This window comes from Malaclemys terrapin, chromosome 14, assembly GCF_027887155.1.
Source record: "Malaclemys terrapin pileata isolate rMalTer1 chromosome 14, rMalTer1.hap1, whole genome shotgun sequence".
Classification (NCBI taxonomy): domain Eukaryota; kingdom Metazoa; phylum Chordata; order Testudines; family Emydidae; genus Malaclemys; species Malaclemys terrapin.
Genome location: NC_071518.1, coordinates 1,243,218 through 1,257,039, shown reverse-complemented (window position 1 = coordinate 1,257,039; position 13,822 = coordinate 1,243,218). Strand labels below are relative to the sequence as shown.

Genomic DNA, 13,822 nt, shown 5'->3' with positions numbered 1-13,822 from the left:
TAAAGGCCCCCCCTTGATAGAGAAGTGGAGAGGGATATTTGCGAGTGTTACATTGCTTTTGCTTTAGTCTTTGTACTATTGTTTCACAGTCATCAAAACTGGAGAATTTTTTGTTTGTGGTTAAAGGGCAGGGTGGCTGCTGACAGGAATGTCTGTGAGAAACAGAGTTTGAGGACATGGGGAGACAACTATTCCAGGTCCCATAGGAAAACACACCAGGCTCAGTTTGTTTAGAAACGTAGGGGGACTTGCTTGTCTCTATACTTGTTCTCCAGCACGATCTACCCACCTGTCTGCCTTTTCTGCCCTTGATTTGGACAAGATTATGCAACATCTGGCTTCTTCTTTCTCTTCTTGCGAGAGGTTCTGATGTGAACACAGAGATGAGAGGCTGGCTGCTGAGAGTAGAGGGACAACATTTGTTCCTCTTTAATATCTGGCAGAGGCACATTTCCTTTATTATTTCTCTTTTGGTTCTTGAATTTAAAGAAAAGGAGAGCAGTTGTGTTCCAGAATCCATTTGACCAGCCAGCAGTGGGGAGATAATCTCTAAAGGATATGAAAGGTTTAATAATTTTAATTTTGTTTTTATTAAAGTTTGTCATAACTTTTTTCCATGTGCCCTGGTAAACATGAGAAGAGGATGGAGGGAGTAATAAAATATGCGCAACTCCCCCCCCACCCAAGCGTTCACTTAATGAAAGGCTCTAATGGGAGGCGCCTGGCGGGAAGGAAGTGGTTAGATAGCTGGGCTAGGGAAGGCAGACCAAAGAAACGCTGTAATATCACTGAAACGTGGCAGGAATCTCATAAACTCCCCATGTAGCTCCAGCAGACACTTGTCACTGGGAGCTCATGTCTTTCATTAAAGAGAAAGAGAGGAAGCTCTGACTGCTGACTTGTTCCAGAATGTTTTTCTTGTTTGGCTGCATCTTAAAGCCTTTTCCACTTAATAATAATAATAAAAATAATAAAAAAAAAACACCAGCCTACCCAGCAGATGCTACAGTGAAGTGTGTTGGGAAGATTTGAGGTCCCTCTACTGGGCTTTTCTTGTCAGCACCCAGCATGAATTTGTCTCACTCTAGTTCTAAAACGCTAATGAGATTGGGTTTGCTTCGGTGCTTTTGTTTTACGTTAACATTGGAGCCCTTGTCCCCTCATGCTGATAAGTAACTAATGGACTAAATCTGGGGGGCAGGGCACAAGAGAAGAGGGCTGTCCCCTGTGTAAAGGGGTGTGTTCCAGCCGTATGGAGTGATTGTTGCGTGGAAGTGACCAGCAGCTGGGCTTGGTCGATGCTAGCAGACTGCTGGGCCTACGTGCTTAGCAGAGGACAAGAACTCTAGTTCAAAGCGAGTGTTTTGTTCTCCTCTTGAGTAGAGTCAATCTCTGGACCGTATCAGTCCCCTCTGCACACACTTCCTAAGATGGACCTATAGCCCATCCCCTTTACTGCATTCTGGTGTCATAAAGGATCTCAGCTGGGAAACTTCCCTGATGTAAGGAGGCTTCCACTGTGCTACAGGGCCAGTGGAATGGCCTTGTGCTGCGCTCCCTTGGCGCGCTCCAGTGCAGCAGCATGATAAATGTGTGCCAGGAGGAGGCAAGAGGTATGTGGGGAGAGACGGGGAGTGTGGTCAGAGTGCACTGATCTGCCAGCCAGTTTCTTGGGGATCATTGTAGCCAAGACAAAAATTTTTACTGATAGGGGTGCATGATCAAAAAAGTTTGGAGACCACTGCTGTACAATCCTGTCTCACTCAGTCATGCAAACTCGCTCAAAGAGCATTCACAGCTGAAAATACAGCTGTTCTTTAAAATGGTTGGTTGTCTACAGAGCAGGAGTTGTGGCTCCATTCTAGCTCTCTAGGACACCCAATACAGGAGGCAGCCCCATCATCATATTAGCTGTGGCAAATCTTGCCCCACTGTATTGACCTTCAGCTTCTCTGTCAAACATGTGTCTCTGCCTCTTGACCTGAAAAGAGCTGTAAAACCTCAGAGCACAGAACGCTCCCAGATTCCTAGCTCTTGGTGAGCACGTGGACTTAAGAACCTAAGAATGGCCATACTGGGTCAGACCAAAGGTCCATCTAGCCCAGTATCCTGACTTCTGACAGTGGCCAATGCCAGAGGGAATGAACAGACCAGGTAATCAGCAAGTGATCCATCCTCTATCACCCATTCCCAGCTTCTGGCAAACAGAGGCTAGGGACACCATTCCTGCCCATCCTGGCTAATGAATTCATCTAGTTCTTTTTTGAATCCTGTTATGGTCTTGGCCTTCACAACATCCTCTGGCAAGGAGTTTCACAGGTTGACTATGTGTTGTGTGAAGAAATACTTCCTTTTGTTTATTTTAAACCTGCTGCCTAATAATTTCATTTGGTGACCCCTAGTTCTTGTGTTATGAGAAGGAGTAAATAACACTTCCGTATTTACTTTCTCCACACCAGTCATGATTTTATAGACCTCAATCATATGCCCCCTTAGCCGTCTCTTTTTCCAAGCTGAAAAGTCCCAGTCTTATTAATCTCACCTCATACGGAAGCCGTTCCATATCCCTAATAATTTTTGTTACCCTTTTCCAATTCCAATATATCTTTTTTGAGATGGGGCGACCACATCTGCATGCAGTATTCAAGATGTGGGCGTACCATGGATTTATATAGAGGCAGTATGATATTTTTTGTCTTTGCCAAGAAAGCCCACCAGTACGTGTACACTATTTATGTTTTATCTCACGTTTGCCTGTATGTGCGAGGGCTCACTTTATTTGCTGGACCATCTAGCAGTATGAGATGCAGTGAGAGGAGGTGGACAAGTCCATGTCTTTCTATGGACAAAACTGAGATTTTCCTTGTATGCTATGGGGTGTTCCCTGGCGTGGTACATCATTCACGTAACTCCATTTTCACCACTGGTCCTGGGCTAAGTGGTTTCTCCAAGACTCATTTTTACCCAGCAAAGGAACAGAAAGAAATGGCCCTTCAGAGAATCAATGCTGGCACAGTATGCCACTACTATTTTATGCAATGGTGTTGGCACCACACAGTCGCATGGGGAGGAAACCTATTCTGCTGATGTGGGGAGCAGAAGAGAATGTCTGTCTGAGAGTATGGTGATGGGCCCCACATAAGGACCTAGATAGAGCAAGTTTAGAGTTCCTTTCTTGTACCAAAGCTCTGGTGAAAGGAATCCAGAACAATGATTCTCTCGGTACTTTGTGTTTCCTGAATCCCTATAAAACGAGGGTGAGATGTCTGTGATGAGACATATATAACGTTAAGAATTATTGAACTATTACACAAATATCTTGTTGAGGGTAAGAGCCAAATCAGAGAGAGAGAGAGCCCATGGTGCAGAGCCAGGGCTGGGTTTTCAGACAGTGCTTGTGCTTCTGGTCAAACCCGTGTGTCCTTTTAGTGGAGTACTTCTGGCTGGAAAATGATCTATTTCCCACCATTATTTTGACTACTTTATAGAGACGGGGAGAGGGTGGCAGGGAGGGAGGAATTGTGACTGTGGCTTTCTTAATTAGCTTTTATGGACCCAGTGGGCTTCAACCCCATTTGCTTTGCTGTGAGTGTGCCTGGCTGCCCACAGCAGGCTCCTTGAAGAAGCTGTGCTTTTCTATATAGAGAGTACATCAAGGTCTTTAAAGCATATTGCATCGGCAGGAATATTTCAACCAAACTAGCTTCATTCCTGGGTGCCTGAGCCCTTACTTGACAGCAGAAGTGTGTGTCAGTGGAAAAGAGAAAGTAAACTCATGCTTCCTTGGTGGAATCATTTGGTTCAGACATTGGTTCCTTGAACTCATCGGGTACTGTCATGTGGCGTTGTTTCCTCTTTGCCATCATACAGGACTGTGAACATTATACTGGCTTTCTGGTCTGCAGCGCTCCTCATGGGAGACGTTGCAGGGCAGGCTCACCTCGTATGTCCACTCGGGGTTGTTCTCTGCTATTGGTTGCCTCTCTACTGCTGCCTGAGTACTTTCTAAAATAAACAATATGATGTTCTCTCCTTTCTCTGCAAGGTAAAAATCCCTGTCCAGGGATTTAATGCTTACACCGATAAGAACAGTTACTGCATAAGCCTTTGCAAGACTGTAAAGAAATGAAGTCCCACAGTTCACTTCAAAGGCTGCTATTGGGCCTTTCATTAGCAGAGAAACTAAGGGCACTTTGGTAGCATGTGTTTGTCCTCAGTTTTTAACACACATTTTAGGATTGAGGTGACCACAGTGTTACTAATTCACTTCAGCAGCTCTCAGTGATTGGAGGGAAAAGTTGGTCTTATGGCCAAAACACAGGATGGACTCCAAAGATGTGGGTTCTCCTTGTGGTTCTGACGCTAACTCACTGGGGAAAGCCACTTAAACTTCAGTGCTCCCCACTTGCTTGCTCTTCCCTCCCCCAACCATCCTGCACCAGGCCCCTGAGCCCTCCCCACCCGCATCCCCCCCAACCGTCCTGCGCCGGGCCCCTGAGCCCTCCCCACCCGCATTCCCCCCAACCGTCCTGCGCCGGGCCCCTGAGCCCTCCCCACCCGCATCCCCCCAACCGTCCTGCGCCGGGCCCCTGAGCCCTCCCCACCCGCATCCCCCCCAACCGTCCTGCGCCGGGCCCCTGAGCCCTCCCCACCCGCATTCCCCCCAACCGTCCTGCGCCGGGCCCCTGAGCCCTCCCCACCCGCATCCCCCCCAACCGTCCTGCGCCGGGCCCCTGAGCCCTCCCCACCCGCATTCCCCCCAACCGTCCTGCGCCGGGCCCCTGAGCCCTCCCCACCCGCATCCCCCCCAACCGTCCTGCGCCGGGCCCCTGAGCCCTCCCCACCCGCATCCCCCCAACCGTCCTGCGCCGGGCCCCTGAGCCCTCCCCACCCATTGCCCCCGTTCAAACATACTGACTGGCCTGGACAGGTGGTGGGTTAGGTTGGGGGTGACCTAAGCGCAGTTTTCCTTCTCTTCTGATCTGCTAGTATTTAAGCAGAATAGAAGCTTTTGCTCCTTTTCGGGAGTCGGTGTCTCACTCTGGTTTTTAGCCTTTTAAAGTGAAGCATTCTGGTGTCTCCCTTCCTCTCCTTTGTTGCTGTGAAGGGTGAGTCGGGGCTGGGGTTGGAATTGTTCTCTGCCCTCTGCTGCTACTTTGCTGCCTCCTTTGTGGCAAGACAATGGCATGAATTTCAGCCCTTGCAGGCAGGCAGTCTGGCAGAGCACAGCACTGTCCGTTCCACTTCAGTAGTGCAGCCGCCTCCTTTCCACATCCCCTACTCACTGCTCTCCTCCGCCGCTTTTCTGTTCTGTTCTTGGGGGGGTGGCCAGGGATTGTGTGGAGTTTTTGTTCCAGTCTGGAGGAGGTCAGAGATCACTGCTTGGATCCAGCACACAGGGAAGCAGGCATGTAGCCAAATGAAAGTAAGCAGCATCTTCCCCCTAGTGAGCATGCTTTTCCCTGGAGCCCAGGCGCCGGCTTCCTTTGCCCACTCTGGGGGTGTGTACACTGCAATGAGACCCCCCCCCGGGGCTGGCCCGTGCCAGCTGACCAGGGCTCGCAAGGCTTGGGCTGAGGCACTGTTGGATCGCAGTGTGCACATTCGGGCTCAGGCTGGAACTCGGACTCTAGGCTCAAGCCTAACAAGCACGAGCCTTATGCTGTAGAAGCTGCAGAAGGGAGGGATAGCAATATTCAAACCCCTGATCTGGGAGAGACCGGAGGGACTAAAAGAACCCGACCCCTGGCCCACCCCTACACCACATGACAGTGTCTGAGAGGGAGACATGGGCAAAAAAAGCCAGGTCATTGCTGCGTAAGCAGGAGGTGGTTCAGAACTGGGCTGGTGCCTTTTCCTCTGCCCCTTCTTGCCCCTGCAGGGGACTGTGGGCTCTGTGGATGTCTCGCATCGATGGCTTCAGGCTGAATTCACAGGGTGGGTTAAATAAGGCAAATGAAGTAAATGCATTCCCAGGCAGCATGGTGCCCATGATCTGAACCTCTGCCTATCAGGGAAAGGCTCCACAGTTACCTGCCAGAGCTGCCTCTGTCCTGGGGACTTACTTCTCCCAGTTGCACAAGAGAAGAATGGTGTGCAAGGCCAGGGGCACTGCACTCTCTCTCTCACGCTTGCAGCACCTATTGGGATACGCAATGTTTGTTTTCTCCCCAGATAGTACTTGTTCTTCCTTGGGGGGGTGTGCTGGAGTTCCAGGGAAGTGGACAAAACCATTATTTCCATCACTGACTCCCTCTGGTGAGTAAAGACAGTTTGAGCATTGCCAAGCAATAGCCTGAATCAGCGGGGGGTTAATAATTTGTGATGCTGGCTTCAATTCTTTTTGGCCCGTGTTGACAAACATTCCTTTGGGACCCCGGCTAATGTGGTACCGATGTTCTGGAACTGCTTTGTGCCAGTTCTGCTCCCGCCACGGCCATGTTGTAGAGTAGAGGGAAATGCAGAGTTGTCTGGATAATGGAAGGTGGATGCTGCCCCGTTGGGGTGGGAGGGGGAGAGAGAGACACTGCTTGTATGTTTGCAGTTGGATTTCAGAGCCTCCCACAGGGGGCAGCACTAGCGGGTGGGGAAGGGAGCAGAAAAAAAGTTGGGCTTTGCCTCTGATCCCACCGGCATTTCTAAACAGGCAGAAACAGAAAATACTTTAAATGTGGAAAATGTCTCTGTCAGAAACTGACTTTCTGTGAAATATGCAATACCACTTTATTTTATATACTGTTTTCCACTGAATGTGTATCCCCTGGCATGTCAGAGTTAAATTATAGCACAGGGGGAAAAAGATTCAGATGCACAGGGCAAGGGAGAAAAGATGCTTCTAGCTGAGATATGAAATGAGATTGGGTACATCAGGAACTTACAAGGTGGAAGTCTGTTCCCGATGGCAGGAGCTGCAGAGGAAAAGAGTCTTGCACAAAGAATGGCAAGATCACATGGTGGGACAAGAGAAGGCTAAAGCTTGATAAGTAGAAGGAGCAAGTAGGGGCACCGATGTTTTAAAAACAAGGTCAGTTTTGAACTATGTGACTCTGATGCTTTGCTCAGGTCACCCAGAACTGTGAGCCACTGCGAAGCTACGTGTCAGCTCCCTGATGTGCCAGCCTGTCTGCCTTGGCAGCAAACGGCGAGATTCTGCCAGTCCAGACCTATCTTGCAAGTAACAATCAGCGAACCCCAAGTTCCCCAGAGACATCTTGCTGCAGTGTCCAGTCCCTCTCACTGCACACTCACAGAAGTTAAATTTGCTGCCTCCAGAGAGGCAGAGCACACATCAGCCTGTTAGGTTAGCTGAAGACCCCTACTTCACTTCAATGTAATAGCACTGAGATAACTTTGTTAATGAACTTATTCTTCTTTTATTACGAAGAACATAGGTTTAAGTGATTTCAGGTACAAGTGAAAGATATGAAAGATTACATGCAAAACACAATTTCTAGTGACTAAAACTTAATTTCAGCAAGTTACAATCTTTGTCACCTACAGTCAGTTCCCAGCGACTTCAGCCCCCTGCTTGAAGGATCCACCTTTCTCAGATTTCAGCAGCTCTGGCCTTTTGTGTTTTTCAGCTGATGAATGCTAAAATGGCGTTTTGTTTCTGCTCATATTTCCCTAGATCCATTGTCTCTGTTTCAAGAGCCAGGAAGGCTTCCTCCATTCCCCCGTCATGATTGTTAAATCTCCCCCACTTGCTAGTTTGGCTTTGTTTACCTTCTGTCTACATGTACTTTCATTATTTCTGGCTTCACCTTTCTCAATTTATACTGGAGACACAGTCAAGCAGGTAAAACACCATTACTTAGTTTAGCACTGGCTGGACTTATGCTTGCCAAATACCTTTTAAGCACATATTTCCAGCACACATCTATAATTCATTATATATCGCCTACACATCATCACCAAATAGTATTAATGACCAGCGGGTTACCAGTTTGTATAGGATACCTTACGTGACTCCTTTTAGATAAAGATTATGACCAGAGTGAATTGGGGCAGTGTGTGTGCTAGGCCTGATGTGAGTTATGGTATGGGCACGTGCTCTGCCAGTTAGCACTGAAGGGCTTCCTGGGTCACAGTGACTTTGGGCAAGTCCCTTAGTTCCTCTGTGCCTAATGAGCCCAAAGTGATATGGCCTGTGCTGTTGGCAGCAAGCAGGAAGTTTGAACGGTGAGAATACTACTCTGACTCCAGTGTGCACATGTGCTTTCCAGCTGCCATCGGACTCACATCAGCTAACTAGCAGGAATGGGCTGCAGCTTCCTTTGCTCAAGTTCAACGCTCTGGGCAGTTGATTTGCCTCCGTTTATTTCCTCAGTTAATTTAGTTCGCAAATAGGAAATACCTGCTTTTCTAAAGCTAGATATGGAACCCAGCTGAGGTCTTCTCTGGCTGGAAAGAATATGGTAAATCATGGGCTACCTGGTAACAGGCTTGTCCTTTGCCTTCCAGAAGGCAGCCGCCAAATGCATACATGAGATGCCCCCCAGTCAACTGTTTCCTTCCTTCTGCGCAAATTGGCAAGAACTAACCTTGTCATATTTAGTGCAGCGCTAACGGGCGCCTGCCTCCAAGGGGTAATCATGCAGGCATAAATTCGGAAAGTTGCTAAGCTATGAGCAGTCTTATGAGCATTAAAAGTGTCCTCTTTGCCAGAAAGGTCATTCATAACTTGGCTGCGCCGCTGATGTACAGTCAGTGATATTGATTGATTAATGTATAAAAAGCACCAAATCCATTTGCCTCTATGAAAGAGAATAAAGTGCAGTCGACTCTCTTTATTTTCACCTCATCCTTTTGTTTGAAGGACGTTTTTTTTCTCTTTTTGTTTTGCCGGCTAGGTTTAAGGGGGTTACAGAAAGCCAGTTTCTGCCAAGTAATGCGTTCACAAAGGGAACATTGATTCACATCAGTGTCGCTTGAATTACCCCTAAAGGTTTGCCAAGGAGTTGTTCTTATATTAACCTTCTGTTCATCAAAGATGAAATAAATAAGTCATAAAATCGGCTCCACTGCATTTGCTTTGGAATTGGATGCAAAACAGGAATTTCTTCAGTTGATAATTGTTGCAAAAGGTGGTGTACCCTTGTCTCTTCCTCCACCCCGGGGTCTTACCCCTCTCTCCAGCCTTGTTCCCTCTGACACCCAGCTCCCACCCTTGGGACCTCATCCCCTCTGTATGACTGGCTTTCCCCCTATATAGGACTGCCCCCCTTCATCCCTCCTCTGGGGCTAGTTCCCCACACCCGCCTTCTAAAGCCTCTCCCAGTGCTGTTTCTCAGAACAGAATGGAGAATTTACTTCCAGTACAGAGATTAGTTCTGATTGGCTGCCTTCCCTTTCACTCTGACTAGCCGCTTCCCGGATTCCTTGCACTTGGAGACAGTTCATGTGGGGTGGGGGAGGTGGAGTGAAAACCCGCCTTTGTCAAGAAGAATTGAGTTCCAGGGGCTCTAAAAGGAACATTTCCAGCCCTGGATCCAGGGATTTAGCTGTACAACTCAGAAACTCACCCTAGAATATTCAGATTCCACAGGGATTCAAAAACAGGGGAGGGAGCAGGAGAGAAAAAAGGAAAACAAGGGCCCTCTCCTCACTTCCTGTGATTTGGGATGGAGGCTGGGCATGTCGGATACCAGGTGGAATATTCTTTCTGTACTAACAGAATTAATTTCTTGCAGTAGCTGAAAATTATCCAATATAAATTCAAATGTGTTAATTTTTGTGAGTGAGCAAACCTTGGGGATTGCCAGGGGGTGCCTCTGTGTACATGTGTGTTCCTTCTCTTGAAGGGAATCTTTTTGTTATGGTAGCTATTTTGGATATTTAGTCGTATATTCGATGAGCCATTTACTAACCCACCTGACCATTGTATGATTTTATTCTTTGATACGTACCTTGCCTGGGAGTTGTACTGACATTAACTACTAAAGCCGCACAACACTTTGACCCTGAGAAGTGCTGTAGGTCAGCCTTGTAGTTTTGTTTGCTGCATGAGTTCCATGTGTGAAATGTTCATTTTATGACTGCAGCCTTAATTAGGATGATCTCCGAACATCCTCACTTCTGAACAGAAACGAGGTCTTGGGACCAGCCAATGCATTCTGGACCTGTCATTTGATCCACCTCATTTAGCATCCACATAGTTCATCCGAGAGTCCCCTCTCTCGATATTGGTGGTTACAGTCTGTCTTTGGTTACTGGTTATGGCAGGTACCTCTCTGTTTAATGCTGATGAGCACCATGAAACAATAGGTACTTGAGTCCATGGAGCTGGTGCTATAAGCCATGCCCCCAGCAGGCAGGGTGCACCATGCCCTTCTGCAACAAGTGAAACGGACAGGTTAAGTGGTAATCCAATTTGCTGTCAGTCGGAGGAGCAGTTAATTGTTTATGTGACCCATCGGTGACTGCCAGTAGCAAAAATCCCCAATGGCCGGAGACGGGACCCTATAGGGAAGCGCTCTGAGTTACTAGAGAGAATTCTTTCCCAGGTATCTGCCTGGTGGATTTTGCCCCCGTGCTCGGGGTCTAACTGATCACCATATTTGGGGTTGGGAAGGAATTTCCCCCTGGGTCAGATTGGCAGAGACCGTGGGGAGGAGGCACCTTCCTCAACAGCATGAGGCATGGGTCACTTGCAGGTTTAAACTAGTGTAAATGATGGATTCGCTGTAACTTGATATTTTTAAACAATGATTTGAGGACGTCAGTAACTCAGCGGAGGTCGGGGTCTATTTCAGGAGTGGGTGACTGAGATTCTGTGGCCTACGATGTGCAGGAAGTCAGACGATGGTCCCTTCTGACCTTAAAGTCTGTAAGTCTAGGAGACAGCAGGAGCCTTACTGTTTGTCAGTCACGTGTTTCATTTGAGCCAAAATCTTATGTTCTCACTGGTCCTTAACCAAAACTCAGGAAGAACAATTCATATTGTCCTGGGGTCAGTTCATTTCCTACCCTCAGGGCAGTGTGTTTTGGCTGTCGTCTGGGAGGCTGGGGAAGCGGTGGATATCATTGTCCTCCTTGCCTCCCTCTCCCCTCTCCTCTAATGCAAAAGTAGGGATACCATATTTTAAGTGTCCAAAAAGAGGACACTCCATGGGCCCCGGCCCCGCCCCAACTCCGCCGCTTCCCCAGCCTCGCCCCTTCCCGGCCCGCCCCAACTCCACCCCCTCCCCTGAACGCTTCGCCCCCTGCTCCTCCCCCTCCCCTGCTTCCCGCGAACATTTGATTCGCGGGAAGCCTGAAGCAGGCAGGCAGCAGGTAAGCTGGGGATGGGGCGGGGGGGAGCGAGGAGGCGACGCGGCCCAGTCCAGCCCCCCCTGTCGAGCGGCTTCCTCCGGCGGCCAGCCGGCCCAGGCCAAGAGGCTCTGGTCCCGGCGTCTCTCACCCGGCTCGGCTCGGGCCCTGGGGCCCCGGCCGAGCACCGCCGGGCCCCGGCCCAGCACCCGGCCCAGCTCCGGGCCCCGGCCCCACACCGCCGGCCCCAGCGGCTCCGGCCCCCGGCTGAGTACCACCGGCCCCTCCCTCCTTCCCTCCCTATTTTCCCGGACATGTCCGGCTTTTTGGGATTTCCTCCCGGACAGGTATTTGAGGCCCAAAAAGCCGGGCATGTCCGGGAAAATCCAGACGTATGGTAACCCTAGCAAAAGGCTATGCTGAGACATTTGGAAAAGGCTCTGTAGTGAGCTGTCTGCACCTGGCCAGCAATTCGATAGAGAATCGCTTCAGTGTGTGAGCATCTTGAAGGCCTCCAGGTTTTGTATGTCATTTCAAATCATCTTTGCTGCTCAGCCCTGAGTAGTTCAGTATTACTAATGGTTTGCAGCTGGACCGTAGTGGTGCTGCACATTAGCATTGGTGGCTTTCCTCAGTCCAAGAACATGGTGACTGAGCCAAAGACAGATGTAACGTCCAGCCCTTTGTATCTAATCCGATTTCTTTCCCTCCGTGCTGACTAGAGCTGCAATTCACAGTGTTGCACTAAACCCCGGACATGGAGAGAGGTGCAGGATGGCTGCAGGACGTGAGCTAACTTGATTAAATTGTTTTGTTCAGATGTTAGTTTTCCAATTCTACGTTAAGCACATGAGCCCCTTTTTAACCGAGATGAGCAGTAGCCTCTTCAGCATTGTCATGCACAACATTGTCTTGCAAACTCTCCCACTCAGAAAATGACAATTATGTTACCATAAAAATCTCTCTTTGGACACCAAATGCCATATAAACAATGGAAGGAACAGCTGGGTTTTCTCCCCACATATAACTTTGCTCAGGCTACTTGTACCACTTTCTGTATGTCCTTTTCTGTGTGTCATACCAGACCTGTGGTGTGTCATACCAGACCTGTGATGTGTCAGAGGGTTGTGCCACTGATTTAACAGTCCAATAAAGCAAGCCCCTCAAATCTCTGCATGCATCCTAGAAGTGATTAAAAGTAGGGACTTTGTTTTCTCCATGACTGCTGCAAAAATTGAAAGAAAAAATCATTTTGTCTTTTAAATCTTTTTTTTTTCTCAGTTTCTGGGTGAGCCTCAGAACCCTGACTTCCCCTCCCCCTGAGGTGAGGTGATGGGGATAGGATGAGAAAATACAAAGAAGCACGCTGAGAACGAATCCATTTTCTCTCTTCCATCTCCGCAGAATAAATTAGAATTTGCCTGATTTAATAAAATGGCTTCATCTCTCTGCCATCTTTCCTATCTCCCAAGCGCTCTCTCCCCACCCCCACTGTACAATAATAGATCTCGGCTCCATATCTCCTTATTATAAGCTAGCCATTTAACATAGAGAGAGACTGTGTGTGTGCGCACATGTATGCATAGCTTGCACTAGGGGATCCTGGGGACCGAAGGTGCAGGGAATTTGTCACTCTATCTCATTTTCCTTATTGTCAGACGTGATAGTTATAATTGATGTGGAGGTCAGTGTAATTTACTGTCTGTCTGCCATTAGCCCGACCTCTTGGAGTGGATGTGACTGCAATATAGAATTTTTGTTTCAGATGGGGGGTGTTAGTGATAGGAAATCTTGTCGCACAAATTTGCCCCAGCCACTTCTCTCTTTAATTGGCACATATTTATCTCTGCGTTCAGTGGAATGGTAATTCTTCTGTCCCAGACAGGAGAAAGAGGTTACTGTTAGAATTTAGAATGGTTTCACTATATCTGAACCTTTCCCCCTCTTCAATCTGGTGTTTTTAATTTCTATTTCCTAGGTTGATTTTTTTTCCTTTCCGTTCTGACACTAATTATGCTAGGCGCATTGGGAGCGCTTGCTGCTGAGAGGTACCCAGCTAAGTGTTAAGAAAGGTTTTAAAAACAGACTGAACTCTTCCTTAATGAGGCTCAGTCGTGCTCTCCTCTGGGTGGTTTTGTTTTGCTGATCTGTCAGTTTTTCGAGGCTTTAATTGCACTTTTTTCATATTAGTCTTTGAAGTGGGGCTAACCAGATTGCTGTAAAATATAATCTAAAGAGAGAGAGAAGTTATTGGCTTTTCTTTTTCTGTTTTCTTTTTCTTTTTAGTTTTCATCACTCCACGATCATCTTCTGCCACTGGCTCTTGGGACCCAACAGTAGTAAAATATATGAAAGCTGCAAATGAAATGGCAGGCTAGACCTTTATGGCAGCTCCCAGAATCACAGACCCATGTAGTTGGTTTTCTTTGCCTCTCAAGCTGCCCAGTTTTGGCTCCTGTGTCACATTGTTGCTTATGTTAATCTTAATAGAACTTCCAAAATGTTTGTTTTGGAGGGGAAGCTGGGAGATTTGTATAGTGTGAGGAGACTCTCATTTCCTATAGAAGTGACA

At 48.0% G+C, this 13,822-nt stretch overlaps 1 protein-coding gene across 3 annotated transcripts in view; it reads left to right on the top strand.

Annotated features, from left to right (window-relative positions):
* The window catches only part of ZFHX3 (zinc finger homeobox 3), a 286,964-nt gene that overhangs the window by 178,506 nt on the left and 94,636 nt on the right, over positions 1-13,822 (top strand). The window lies entirely within an intron of this gene.